This window comes from Odontesthes bonariensis, chromosome 19 (assembly GCF_027942865.1).
Source record: "Odontesthes bonariensis isolate fOdoBon6 chromosome 19, fOdoBon6.hap1, whole genome shotgun sequence".
Taxonomy (NCBI): Eukaryota; Metazoa; Chordata; class Actinopteri; order Atheriniformes; family Atherinopsidae; genus Odontesthes; species Odontesthes bonariensis.
In genome coordinates this window covers 19,995,891-20,010,716 of record NC_134524.1, presented here as the reverse complement: position 1 = coordinate 20,010,716, position 14,826 = coordinate 19,995,891, and positions in this window count along the sequence as shown.

Genomic DNA, 14,826 nt, shown 5'->3' with positions numbered 1-14,826 from the left:
ACACGAAATTCATTTTTTTTTAATAAAGCAACTCACACTGGTTTTCACGTGATGGACACAATTAAGTTGAGTTTAGCCTAAAGCCACAGTCAATAACCTACTCTTACCGCGGTTTTCGGATTCTGTATCCGCCTTCTCTTGCGCTCTTCAACTTCTCTGGAATGTAACTCCAGTCCGTTCGACGGCCATCTTGCCTCCAACCTAGCGAATCTCGGTCATAGCATTCAACAGGACTTTCATTTTATCTGCCTGTAAGCAAGTGAGTAAGTAAGTTTAATATACAGCACATTTAAAATCAGCGAGAACTGTCCCAAGTGTTGTACAGTGTCAACAAGACTAAAATTAAACAATCAAATGCTCATGTGCAAGTAGAAAAAAACACACAAACCTGTAGACCCGCAGAGAGTTGCTGGGGAGTTGAAAGCTAGTCGTCTTCCAGCCATTGTATTCCGCAAACCAGGGCAGTTTTCAGCGATTTCTGTCTGCCTTTCTGCCGCCAGATCTGCTCCTTAAACTTTTTGTTTACACTTCACGACACAATGTTTCTCATACGTGATTGAACGAGAGCTTATGCGAGCCGTTAAGCTCCACCAATCATATGCGTATACGTCATTACACGGAATACTCGCGAGACAACCTCCCGTCCTTTTGCTATTTAATGTTGTCTGACCACAGCTGGCAATTTGCACTGTGTTGACACAAAAATGGACTCTGCAAGGAGAAAGAAAAGACCTCGGCGATATTGTGACCATTGTGACACCGAATTAAGCCATACACAATAAAACACTGAGCGCACTACTGCACATTATGTATACAGGCCAGATTTCTATATTTTTATTTCTATTTTATTTAAGAAACCTTTTAGAATATTGCTGTTGCATGCTTATTTTATCTTTATCTTATCTTTATTATTATACATTTGGACATCCAGTGCGGGCAACAAAGAAAATAATTTCTTTGTTCAGGGAAACACGTTTCTAACTGCACACATGACAATAAACCTTTGAAACCTTGAAACCTTGAATTTTGCCCACAAAAAGCGGTTACAAAAGAGGTGTTTGGGAGAAAAAAAAACAGATATGCATCACCTGTCACCAGCAGACAGCGTGCACCTCTTCTTTTTCAAGACAACACAGCAACAAACTTGGCTGGAGTTGGAGGTGATGGTGAACGTGTAGAAACAGGCCTGCCCACCCCCCACCTCACCTCACCCCACCCCACTTGAAAATGACTGTGGCACCTCCTGACCTGATCACTGGCATTTACATATTAAAGGCTCTCCTAAGTAGGGGAGGGGAGGGGGGCATGGGGGAGCAGTAGCCAGGTCAATTTGCGACAATTTGGGCCAAGTTTTCACTTTTACCACCGCAAATGCAGGGGCTCAACGTATGCGGACATGTAAGGGGCCACATACATCCGCAAATCCCTCTTTTCATGCAGTGATGGGGGGAGACTTTTCTCTTGGGGGGGGGCATCTTCGTCAGACGTTATTTCTCTTTTTTGTTTCCGGTCTTTGTCGTAACGTGGTGGATTGGTAGGACACAGATGCGGACTCAGAGGTGTAAGGCAAAAAAGACTGGGGTTTTATTCACAAAAACAAAGTTAAACCAAAGGCGCGGCTGAGCCGGATGACAAAAAAACTAAACTGAGACAAAAAACATGAATATGACTAAAGGAAACAAAAGACTTGGCAAGAGATTGACAAACACTTAACTTGGTTACGTAGCGACGTGGCATGAGGGGTGAAAATCATGGAAAAACGGATTTCACCAAATGACAGGGGAGCCTGGAAACTAAATAGGGAACTGGGAGTGATTGGTGACTGAGTGCAGCTGGGGACAATGACAAACTGTGGGGAAGGCAATGGCAAAACTAAATACAAGACCTGGCTAAAACATGAACTCAAAAACCAAAACATAAATAACATGATAAAACATCAAACTAAAAACATGGGGAAAACCCCATGGACGTGACAGTCCTTTGCACCATTTTTTTTAATCAAAGTTGTTACTCCTAGATGCTTGGAAGGGGATGATAATGTAAGATATTAAAGAGTTTATAATCTGTAATTTTGACTCTAATATGCATTCAAACTGAAACTATTTAGACATTTTGAAAGAAAAAGGATGATACCGTTTTCTTGGGATCTTTTAGATCTCTTTTTCTTTTAGTTTAATTTAGCCACAAGCAGTGAATTATCTCACTCAAACAAGTAACACGACTGTAGAAAGAGTGGCGCACTGCCATTGTTTGCGTTCATGATTAATATACCATTAAAGGGGAACTCCGGGGCATTTGAAGCGTGTTTCCATTGCTAGAGGTTGTCAAATACTTCTAGTAGGACACAGAGAGGTCCAGATCTGCGCTCCCTGTGTGGAGATCGCTCTGTCCGCACAGCCTGTCATGCGAGGCTAATACGTGGTGGCTAAGGGGCAAGCGCTAACCCTTCCACGTAAAACAACAACTTGCACACTGCAGAAACGTCACACCACTTTATAACCCATCCGACAATAAAGTCACAAGCCTTACCATCAAAACCATATGCATGGTTCTCACATTACTGGCATGGGGACGTTACAAAACAACTTTATAAACAGCATATAACTCACCGGCTGGTTGTAGGCTCGCGCATGTGAAAGCCCAAAAGAGTCCATGGACGATAATCCCATATACAAAACTATTATCTTCTCTAGAAAAACTACGTTCAAGTATTTAAAACATTACAACAATATTACTGGGCATGTATTGTTGTAATGTTTTAAATACTTGAACGCAGTTTTTCTAGAGAATATAATTGTTTTGTATATGGGATTATTCTCCATCGACTCTTTTGGGCTTTCACATGCGCGAGCCTACAACCAGCCGGTGAGTTCTATGCTGTTTATAAATTTGTTTTGTAACGTCCCCATGCCAGTAATGTGAGAACCATGCATATGGTTTTGATGGTAAGGCTTGTGACTTTATTGTCGGATGGTTTATAAAGTGGTGTGACGTTTCTGCAGTGTGCAAGTTGTTGTTTTACGTGGAAGGGTTAGCGCTTGCCCCTTAGCCACCACGTATTAGCCTCGCATGACAGGGTGTGCGGACAGAGCGATCTCCACACAGGGAGCGCAGATACGCACCTCTCTGTGTCCTACTGTCAGTATTTGACAACCTCTAGCAATGGAAACACGCTTCAAATGCCCCGGAGTTCCCCTTTAATATACTGTGTTCTGAATGTTTTTTTTTCCAGTGATTCTGTGTCTTTCAGCTTGATATCTAATGAAGTGTCAATCCTCCTTTCAGCGTTCAGTTCACTCCTTTACTGTGGACATGCTCAAGGTAACTGAAAAACCTTCTCTTTACTGTTTTTTTACTCGCTCATTTACCATCATCTTCATCACGCTGAGCTGCATCTTCTTTTTGTGTCTGTAGTTTGTTGTGTTGCTGCAACAATCATGTTACAAGTTAGGATTAGCGCTCAAACAGTTTTAGTTAAGGAAGTCATATCTTTACCAGGAAGAGGTGAATGCATGTCATTATGAACATGGTGGTGATACACTGGTGAGTCTGATGTGACCAGCAGGTGGACAAAGTCAAAGTCAATAATTATGGACATTCAGTGTTGTTTTTCCTACTTATGCAATAACACTGGTGATATCTATGGTGTCATAGTGGGAAGGGGGGGGGGTCATAGTGGTTTGACCTAATACATTCCAACAGTGCTTCTTTCTTTTCTTTTTTGAAGTATCACCAGTAGTCTGACTACAACTTGGTGTGAGTCCAGCTTTTATCCGTGGTGCTTGGCTGAGGACTAGTTTTCATTGTAGTTGATATATGACAGAATAACTGGACTTGAGTTCATTACATTACACAACCCAGTCACCTTTCTACTCAATAAATCATATAGTTTGTCCTCCAATAGCAGCATCTGTCTCCTCCAGGCCCCTTCTTGCTCCAGGAAAAAGAAAAGTACAGGTTTGTGGTTCAGTTTGCAGGCATACCAGGAAAACCTGAAAAAGGGAAACCTTTAAGATAAGATGAGATCATTTTACTGTCCATTAGATCGACATAAAATGGAAATTACTTTTCAGTTTCTGGAGAAAGATCAACAGACCGAGAGCATCATCATCAGTGGATTAGCTTCAAAAAGGAAAACTTGGTTTATTTAACAAAAAGCAAGGTACAAACAAAAGGCGCGGCTAATCCGGATTCAGAAAACGTGACTGTGGAAAACAAACAAAACCACTTGGCATGGCATAGAATAGAATAGAATAGAATAAATAGGTACTTAACTTGGGAAACGCAGGTAGCATGGGTAAGTAGACATGTAGGGAAGACAAGCAAAGACAAACTAAATAGAGGGATGGGAGTGATTGGAGAGTGAGTGCAGCTGGTGACAATGACTAGCGGGTGCAGTGACTGAACTAATGATGTGAATGAACCAATGACCAGAGTGAGGGGGAAAAACAATGACAAGACTGAAACTCAAAACCTGAGGGGTGTTCCTAGAAGGTAGCTAAAGTAAGCCAGGCTATAGCCGGTAAGCGTCGCTTGAACTAGCGCCATCTCCCATTTAAGCTTCAAGTCGTTCCTCAAAGATATTTTAGCTGCATCTCGGTGAGGCTCATCCAAGCGAGGCTTACATAGCCTAGCTTAGTGCGAGTGCACGAGGAACGTAAGAAGCCCTGACGAGTGGATGGTGGAAAAACCGAGATCTGTGTGAAAAGGAGAGCAAGACAAGCTGTTATTTTTTCTGCAGCTGAACAAATAATGCTGATGGAGCTATATGAGGAGTTTAAAAGTGTCATCACCAGAAATGGTAATACAGCTGCGATCAATAAAGCGAAGAAACGTCATGGCTAACAACTGCAGACAGACTAAATGCGTAGGCTATGAAAGTTTCATACCATTGTCAATTGTTAGATATTTATTTTACTGTCCTCATGTATTTATGCTCTCCTCTTTGTGTTATAATTTGTTTACATAAAGCATGCTGAATTGTCTCTGTATGAGATGTACAGCACAAATATACTGGCCCTGCTCACTTTATTAATAACCCAATAATCGACGCGCATCATCATACTGTAGTGACTATATTGTCGTGAGTGTGTGACCCACATATTAATTTTTCACTGTTACATCTCAACAGGAGCAATCTTAACAGCCAAAAGCGTACCTGGCAGCAGGTGAAGGTAAAGTACAGGAAAATATTTCAGAGTGGTAAGTAGCCTTTGAAGAAATGTGTTTGTCCAATAAAGAGAGCACCAAACTAGATATGGAAGAAACTGAAAATAAAAAAGATCAAGCTGGTGATTATGAAACTGGAGAGGGATGTTAGTATAAATTCAGATAAAGGAGAATTTTGTGTTGTGAACTGTATTTAATTCTGTTTTCTCTCCACAGCTTGAGAAACATGTAATAATAATTAAACAATTCAACACAACTTGAACTCAAACTTGTCATTATTGTACGTTTCATGCAACGTGTTAGAAATGTGTTTTTTACATTTATATTCACAGTGGGGTGCCATGACCTAAACGTGTGGAAAGTTATAAATCATCTCTGTCCATTTAGCCTTCTTACACTTGCTCTGACTTAAACTGCTACTGTGTTAATGCTAACTTATGAAAAGAAGTTCTAAGTCAAAGGTCACAACAATAAGGATCAAAGGAAATATGTGTCCCTGTACAGGTCCCTCACTGTGTCAGGAGAAACTGAGTCCTTTCAGGCACTAAAACTCAACGAAGAAAAGACTTTGTCCACAAGACAAAATGTATAAAATATGAAGTATACTATTAATTTAAGATGGCTCTGTCAGAAGTCAGCCATGGTGCCTGAGAACTTTAAGCAATGAACCTGTATTTAACTTGGCCAAAGGTCATTTCTATCCGTGCCCTTGTTTTAGCATGTGCATGGTGGAATGCCCTCTCCTCCCTTGTTCCTGGATCAGGATATGGCGTGAGGAGGTACGGCCAGCATGCATAGCCTTTATCCCCAAGCAGGACACCATTGAATGGATATACATGTGTTAAGACTTGGCAATTGGATGCAATATGTGCCTTATATGGCTATCTATAATAAAGTATGACGAGCACTTTAAATTCCTTAAGATGACCTCTACACCTGACCTCTCATTACATTACCAAAATTCTGCCTATGCTACACCTTACTTCTAAAGTACACTCCTTCAGGTTAGTAAAATTCTTGCGCCTTGTGCAAACCTCTGTGCCAGTGAGGATGCTCGGAAGATCCTAGAATCATGAACTGATCCCTGCCATTTAGCCTCAATGTTGGAAATGAAATGAGCTCCATCACAGATCATCTGTATGCACGGAGGATAGGAGTCAATGATGAGGTTTCACAGGGCATAAATGTAACACTATCCGGTCCCAAGGAGTCTTGGGAGCAAGAGCTTGGAACCGCACTACCCGATCATTATTGGCAACAAGTTTTACGGTTAGTCCACTCCTCTTCAATCTGCGCGAGGCACGGCCTTCTACAGTGTAAAGTTGTACACAAAGTTCATTACACTAATGTGAGGCTATCTCGGATTTACCCCAATATAACCAATTCCTGTAATAGGTGCAAACAATCCCCAGCCGACCATTCCCATATGTTTTGGTTTTGTCCCAGGCTTGCCACATTTTGGTCTGAAATCTTTAAAACTCTTAGCACAGCTTACAACACTACTATTTCTCCGGATCCCCTCTTGGCCCTATTTGGTTCCCCCCTGCAGCCTCTTGCATCTAAAGTTATGCAAATTGTTCTTGCATTTGCCACTTTGCTGGCCAGGTGACTCATACTTCTCAATTGGAAAAACCCTCAACCTCCGTCTCACAGCAGGTGGGTGAAAGGGGTGCTACTGTCCATTAAACTTGAAAAGCTCAGATTTTCCCTCAATGGTTCATTAGGTCCTTTTGAAAAGACTTGGAGACCTCTCTTAAACTATAATGAATCTTTGACATCTCTGCCTGACTGCGACGACTGAGCCCCCCATATATTTATTTATATTTTATTTAATTTTTTAATTTATTTAAATATTTTTATTTAAATTTACTAGTTTACTTTGTCATTTTCCATATTCATGTGTTTATATGTGTTTTGTACTGTTTATATGTTGAAATTGAATTTGTAGAACTGTTCTGTTGCGTGGGGTGGGATTGTGGGAGGGAAAAAAACTGGGGAAAAATGATAGATTGGAAGGTTTCTCTGTTGCGCTGTACTGCTACATTTCTACCTGTGAAATTGCCTCCAATAAAGAAAGTCTATAAATATAACACTGCTCAGCATTACTCAAAGGGGTTGATGTGGTGTTTTTCAAAATGAGAAATCCAGTTCAGAGTCTATGGACAATTATCCCCAAGTGTACCTGTACATTTAGGATATGGAAAAATGTTCGGTTTACATAGTCAGCCTCCACGGGTCCAGCAGGGGCCTGGACAATGTGACAATGTTTAAATCCAGACTGAAAACAGTTCTATTTAGATGTGCATATGACACCTGAAAGTATTTATCTGCACTTTTTACTTTTAAATTAATTAATTAATGACTTTTTTTGTTTTTTGGAATGATTTTATTGCCTTCTTGTGATTTTATGTAGCTTTGAAGCACTTTGAATTGCCTTGTGTACGAATTGTGCTCTACAAATTGCCTTGCCTTGGATGCGTACATGGGTACAGTGTAGTGCACCGATAACATTAGGGAAGACTGAGGGAGATGATGAACTTAATGCAAATACTTCAGCCAGTGGGTTGTTTTACATTATCGGCTACTGTAAATGTGGAGCAGCAGCCTGAAAGGACAGAGGTCCGTCTCTCAATACTGACACTCTCCCTCTGTTCAAGTCTAAACTCAAAACCCATTCGTTGAACTTTGCTTACCTACAGTGATTGCTCCGTTCTGTGTATTTTTAATATGGTAAGATGTTTTAATTCCTGCGTTTTATCTAATATCTTGTTTGTACAGTGTCCTTGACTGTTTTGAAAGGAGCTGTCAATAATTTGTATCATTAACATTATTACCTGTCCCCCATTTTTCTGAGTCTGGTCCCTACGTGGGTGGGTGTAGATCGGATGTTTGTTAGGTATTGATTAGTTTTAATGAATGCCATGTTCTCTCTCATTTAATTTCATGTTCAATACGTAATAGAATTCTTGGTGAACATTTCTTTCCGCAGTCTGTTTCAGCCGGCCGGACATTTTTTGAGTTGCAGCTAAGCTAAGCTTCAACTTTAGCCTGCCTCTCCCTCTCTCTCTGTCCCCCGGTCCGGTTCGGCACTATTATCATATCATGTTAAATATTGTAACAAAAATAAATGAATAAAAATGAGGAGCTGATGGACATCAAGGGGAGCTTTACATTCATAAAGCTTTCCTTGGCATAGCAAATGTGTTTAGCATAAACGGTATTCAGATTACAATTCTGCTGCCATAATGCTGGACAGGACAAAAAAAAAAAAAAAAAGAAACACTTGATTCAACGTAACAGGAATAAAAGTACTTAATGCTGTGTTGAGAATATATCTCACAACTACATGGTACTTTAACTGCACTTTGCTGTGTACTTTTAAAATGGGCCGTTGATAAAAGATCTAGTTCCAGTTCCTGTGTGGTGATGACACTGTCTAAAAGTGTATTTAGCAACACAGTTTGAAGGTGTGAAGAGGGTCTACACTTTTCTTTTCTGCAGACTAAACACTCTTTTGTGGAAGTTTGCATTGAATATTTTAAACCTTCATTTGGAAGCGATGCGGTGACAGGAGGCCTGTCTGTGTCCTCTTTTTCTGTGTCCTCTCCCTCCTGGACACGAGCTCCTCTCTCTTCCTCTCCTCTGATTACATGGGCAGACTTACCAAAGCAAAGCTGGTGCAGGGGAGTCAGCTGCTGCCAAAGCTACCTGACTAATGTGTGGAACTACTGAGGTCTGAATGTTTAAGTTTGCATGGCTGCAAGACCCCCTGCTGTGTCACAATAATGTACGCTCAGAGTAAGCAGTAAAAACCAAAAATCAGGGAGTTTTTCAGGGACAGGAACATGTAACTTTAAAAATAAAAATAAATTATTTGATGTATATTTGATTCCACTCATAACTTTATTTTCATTTTTATGTTGTTTAGATTTTTTTTGATCATCATGAGTTCATCTTTATTTGCAGTGACTGGACAGGAAGTGACAAAGTGTTCTGTAGAAGAACTCTATTGCAGATGAAGAAAGAAAGAGGAAATACTAAAGAAAAAAGAACTTGTCGATACCATCTGACTGACGTTCTCTGTGTCCGCTCAGACGCTGCAGTTTTAGCCTGCATGCTGCTATAAAGAGGAAATATTCAGACTTAGCAGAGGGACACATTATCAGGGCTGGATGTGAGGATGGGGCCGAACTTGCTTTTGCTGGGGCTTCTGTGTAAGTACATCACTTTCTGTTCTGTTTGAGCAGCGCAGATGAAGTCAATTATTTGCAGTCAGATCAGAATGTTGTGGGTTCATTCGACAAACAGATTTGCACAATACTGAGACGACTCCCAATCTATAATACTTCATTTACTCAGTGCTACATTTCTTTATTAAAAAACAGTTCCTTCTCTTTATATCTAATTTTGCATTCTACCATGATGCTTCCTTCCTCATTTCTAACTTTGTTGTCAGTTTGCGATGCTGTTGATTCATGAACAGCTGTTGCCATCATCTCTGTGTTCTGAATGTTTTTTTTTCAGTGATTCTGTGTCTTTCAGCTTGATATCTAATGAAGTGTCAATCCTCCTTTCAGCGTTCAGTTCACTCCTTTACTGTGGACATGCTCAAGGTAACTGAAAAACCTTCTCTTTACTGTTTTTTTACTCGCTCATTTACCATCATCTTCATCACGCCGAGCTGCATCTTCTTTTTGTGTCTGTAGTTTGTTGTGTTGCTGCAACAATCATGTTACAAGTTAGGATTAGCGCTCAAACAGTTTTAGTTAAGGAAGTCATATCTTTACCAGGAAGAGGTGAATGCATGTCATTATGAACATGGTGGTGATACACTGGTGAGTCTGATGTGACCAGCAGGTGGACAAAGTCAAAGTCAATAATTATGGACATTCAGTGTTGTTTATCCTAATTATGCAATAACACTGGTGATATCTATGGTGTTATAGTGGGAAGGGGGGGGGGGGGGGGGGGGGGTCATAGTGGTTTGACCTAATGCATTCCAACAGTGCTTCTTTCTTTTCTTTTTTGAAGTATCACCAGTAGTCTGGTGTGAGTCCAGCTTTTATCCGTGGTGCTGGCTGTGGACTAGTTTTCATTGTAGTTGATATATGACAGAATAACTGGACTTGAGTTACACAACCCAGTCACCTTTCTACTCAATAAATCATATAGTTTGTCCTCCAATAGCAGTATCTGTCTCCTCCAGGCCTCTTCTTACTCCAGGAAAAAGAAAAGTACAGGTTTGTGGTTCAGTTTGCAGGCATACAACCAGGAAAGCCTGAAAAAGGGAAACCTTTAAGATGAGATGAGATCATTTTACTGTCCATTAGATCGACAGAAAATGGAAATTTGAAAAAGAGGATTTTTGTAACAGTTTTTAATGGAACTTTCAATTCATCCAGCTGCCAGCAAATTAAAAGATGAGTGAAGAGAGTGAGGAAATATCTGCAGATAAATGGAACAATTCTCCCAAGTAGAATGGAAGAAAAGTCAGAATGAAAAGTTTATCAAGCTTGTAAGATCATTCAAGATTACAGGCTGGTTTATCTACCAAAGCTGCTTTTCAGTCTGTATAGACTGACGAGAGAAAAAAAATCATTCTTTTCAGAAATGAAATCCACTAAAATGTCAAAAGAAATTGTAAGTATCTGAGAACTTTCTATCCTCACCTGTATTTGAAATATACCAATGGGATTCATTTTTAATAAAGAAAAAAGAAAAAAATTGACAGAGGAATTAAAATATTTGTGTGTACATAATATATTTACTTTATATTTAACTTATTAAAGGCTGGTGATATTTAATATTCACCTGTTGCACCCTTTAAGATGGCTGGATGTCTTTGTTGTAAACTGAACAGCTACAAAACCAAAGCTGTGCGTGGTTAGTGTAATTGAAGTGAAATATCGAAGACATTTAGATTAAGGATCTAAGGCCTGTTGTTACCTATCTGAAGATAACATCTTAACAAAAATTGAATTAAATTTTATGAAACCAAACTCCTCATGACATGTTTTCATTCAGATCAAATCTCTTTCCAGCAGATAACCCCCGGTCTGTCCTCACTGTGTCTCCATCATGGCTGAGTCCTGCAGCCTCAGTAACTCTGAGCTGTGAGGTCGATCATCAGTCTGCAGGATGGAGGTTCTACTGGTACAAAGCTGTTCCTGATCTAACAAACAAGTATGACCTGTACAGCTATAAGCTTCTGCCTGCCAGCTCCAGTGGGACTGCACATGGTTCTTACATCTTCCATGGACAGACACACACAGCAGGATATGCGTGTAGAGCTGGAAGAGGAAACCCAGAGTATTACAGCTATTACAGTTATCCACGTTTTGTCTGGTCTGCAGGTCAGTTTATTTCTGTTTATTAATTACTGTTATATTCTCCCCTTGGTTCATTGTTTGTATTCCAGGAGAACACTCTCTTGAAAACTATGTTAATATATGATATTATGATTTTTCAGTGATCTCCAACAGGTGATAAAAAGATGAAGAAAGCAAATGATTAACTGCTTTGACACGTTTTTAACAGTAATTCTTCTGTGATCTGGTGGACTCCTTGTTACTTGTTTTTCAGGTTCTCATCCAGCAGCATCTCTCACAGTGAGTCCTGACAGACTTCATCTCTTCACTGTTGATGATATCTCCCTGAAGTGTGACGGAAACTCTGCTGAGTGGAGAGTGATGAGGTCTACAGGAATAGGCTACCTGTCAGAATGCTCCGACTGGGGGACAATGATCGGATCCTCATGCAACATACACAGTTACCAGTACCGTAACGGGGTGTACTGGTGTGAGTCTGGATCAGGAGAGTTCAGCAATGCAGTTAACCTCACTATGAATGGTAAGCTATGATACTTTTTTTTTCTTTGATTCAACTAATTTATACACAATTGTTATTTGTTGTAACATGTTGTACACATGGGAAGAGCTGAGACATTATACTGGACAGAACGAGCTTTCAGTGGGAAATAAAAACATATAAACAAAACAATACAAAAAAAAGAAGGAAATCTCTCTCCAACAGTACCCAGGCTCACTGTGTCTCCATCTTGGCTGAGTCCTGGAGCCTCGGTAACTCTCAGATGTAAAGTTCATCCTCAGTCTGCAGGATGGAGGTTCTACTGGTACAAAGCTGTTCCTGATCTATCACGCAACTCATATAATTATGAGCTGCTGCCTGAAACCACCAATGGGACTGCACAGGACTTCTACGTAATCCATGGACAGACACACACAGCAGGTTATGTGTGTAGAGCTGGGGGAGGAGATCCAGAGCATTACACTTATTACAGCAAACTAGAGTTTGTCTGGTCTGGAGGTCAGTTCTCTTTCTGTTCTCACTGCACCACAAGAATAAAAATGACCTTTGCTAGTACACATTTAAACTGATAGACTGAAAAACAAAAGCTAAATGAGATTTTGAAATAATTTTACTTTAAAATAGTTGCTGTTAGCTTATTTTATTTTTAAAATCTTTACAAGAAGTTAAAGCTGATCAGGTGAGGCAGTGGAATAATGACAAATCTACAAAATACATTGAAGAACATTGTCTATATTCTTTGTAATTAATTTGTTTTTATTGTATAAATGATTATTAGTTTGAAATGTTTGTTCTGATCTTCAACAAGACAAAGTTGAAGTTGCTGAGAATATTTGAGAAGAGGTGGTTTTACACTAAATATCAGTGTGCTTAGCTTTACTCCACATTACATGTTTGATTTTTCAGATGTTCACCCAGCAGCATCTCTCACAGTGAGCCCTGACAGAGTTCAACACTTCCCCTCTGAGTCTGTCTCACTGAAGTGTGACAGAAACTCTGCTGAGTGGAGAGTGATGTGGTTTACAGAAACAGGATTTCTGTCATATTTACCAAGCTGTTCCAAATGGTGGACAACGAATGCATCCGCATGTACCATCAGCATTGACGGGTACCATAATGGAGTGTACTGGTGTGAGTCTGGATCAGGAGACTTCAGCAATGCAATCAACATCACTGCACAGTGTATGTTATCATTTTTCTTCCATCTTTGTCTAATCTGCCAGCATTAGAGATGAAGGACAAATGCTCCAAAAGAATTGGGATCCATATAAAACCCATGATGGCATAATGATCAACAGCCAAAAAGTGAATATTTAGTCCACATGAAGTCCACACAGTATATCTGATCGACTTGAAATTTCCATGGATATAAAGCTCAAAGTTTTCTACAAAATACCTTTTGAACAAAAACACAATGTGTATTGAGCTCATTTGCATGATGTGAAAAACTGTAAATTGACATCTACTTCACCAGTTTTGGTTTGCACCATCGTTGGACTGATTTATATAATTCTTTGATAAATGGACAAAATCAATCAAACAGAACAAGAGACAGAGATGGAGACGTGTTGCAGTGGGCGTGGCCTCAGGGGAAATTAGCAATAACTCATTCATCTTTTGCTCAGTTGTTATTAATATAGGCACTTATCTTGAGATTGTTTCTGGAAATAAGTATGTATAAATGTTCTGAGCTTGAGTTCTGTTGCCCCTATTTATGAGATGCCCCCAAGTGGAAGCAAAGCACCGTAACATGGAGAAAGTGAGGTAACAACAGTGGGAGTTTAGAGATCTACGATCAGCGCTGAAGTTTTTGTAAGCAAATCGATTGATCAAGAGGCTTTTACTTGTGATGGTCTCTTAGCATTAGTTGCCATGGAGATTCAAACCAGTAAGAGGCCAACCAGCATTGTGATACTGAAAATCCAAAGTTGTTGTCTTGCAAAGTCACTAATCCTGCTTTGTGGTACAGACCCCAGGTGTGTGAGAGCAGGAAAGAAAATGAAATGAAATTGAAAAATATTTTGATCAATTTAAAACTTGTTTGTATTCGTTCCAGTAATTTCAGCCTCTGGGATTAAACTTTTCTATCTACAGAAACTGATACTTAGATCAATGTGACTTTTTAACTAAATGAAAATACTGTTCTGCATACATTCTGATTTACTCTCGGATGCTGTAAAAATCTGCTGTTTATTTGGTAAAAAGTTTTTTAGACATGCTGTAGTTGGTTGGTACACAAGTTTAAATGTCAAATATTGATAAAAACCATGTGTGTAATCAACTCTAATTGAACATAAGAGCTTTCCAAAGCTCTGCTACAGCTAAAAACTAGTATTTTCTGACTTGTTTGACAGACAAAGATATTATCCTGGTGAGCCACGCCCATCCTGTGACCGAGGGAGCTTCTGTTACCCTGAGCTGCAGACAAAGAGGACAAACTCCACTTTCCAATGTATCTTTCTATCACAATGACAAACTCCTCCAAAATGATCACAAAGGAGAACTGAACATCTCTGCTGTGTCAAAGTCAGACGAAGGTTTCTACAAGTGTGAACATGCAGGAAAGGTTTCACCACCGAGCTGGATGTCAGTTAGGGGTGAGTAGGATTAAAACTTTTAACGTTTTTATTCTTTAAATGATTTGTTGTGGAAGTCTAATATGATCTGGTCTTATTAATCAATATTTATTGTTCATTAATGTTGTAAAAACAGATGTGTCCAGGCCAGAAAGCTCTTCGTTTCCTGTGCTTTTGATGGTTGGCACATCTGGTGGAATCATATTCATTATTTTCCTGTTCTTGCTGTATCGCTGCAGACAATCTGCAGGTG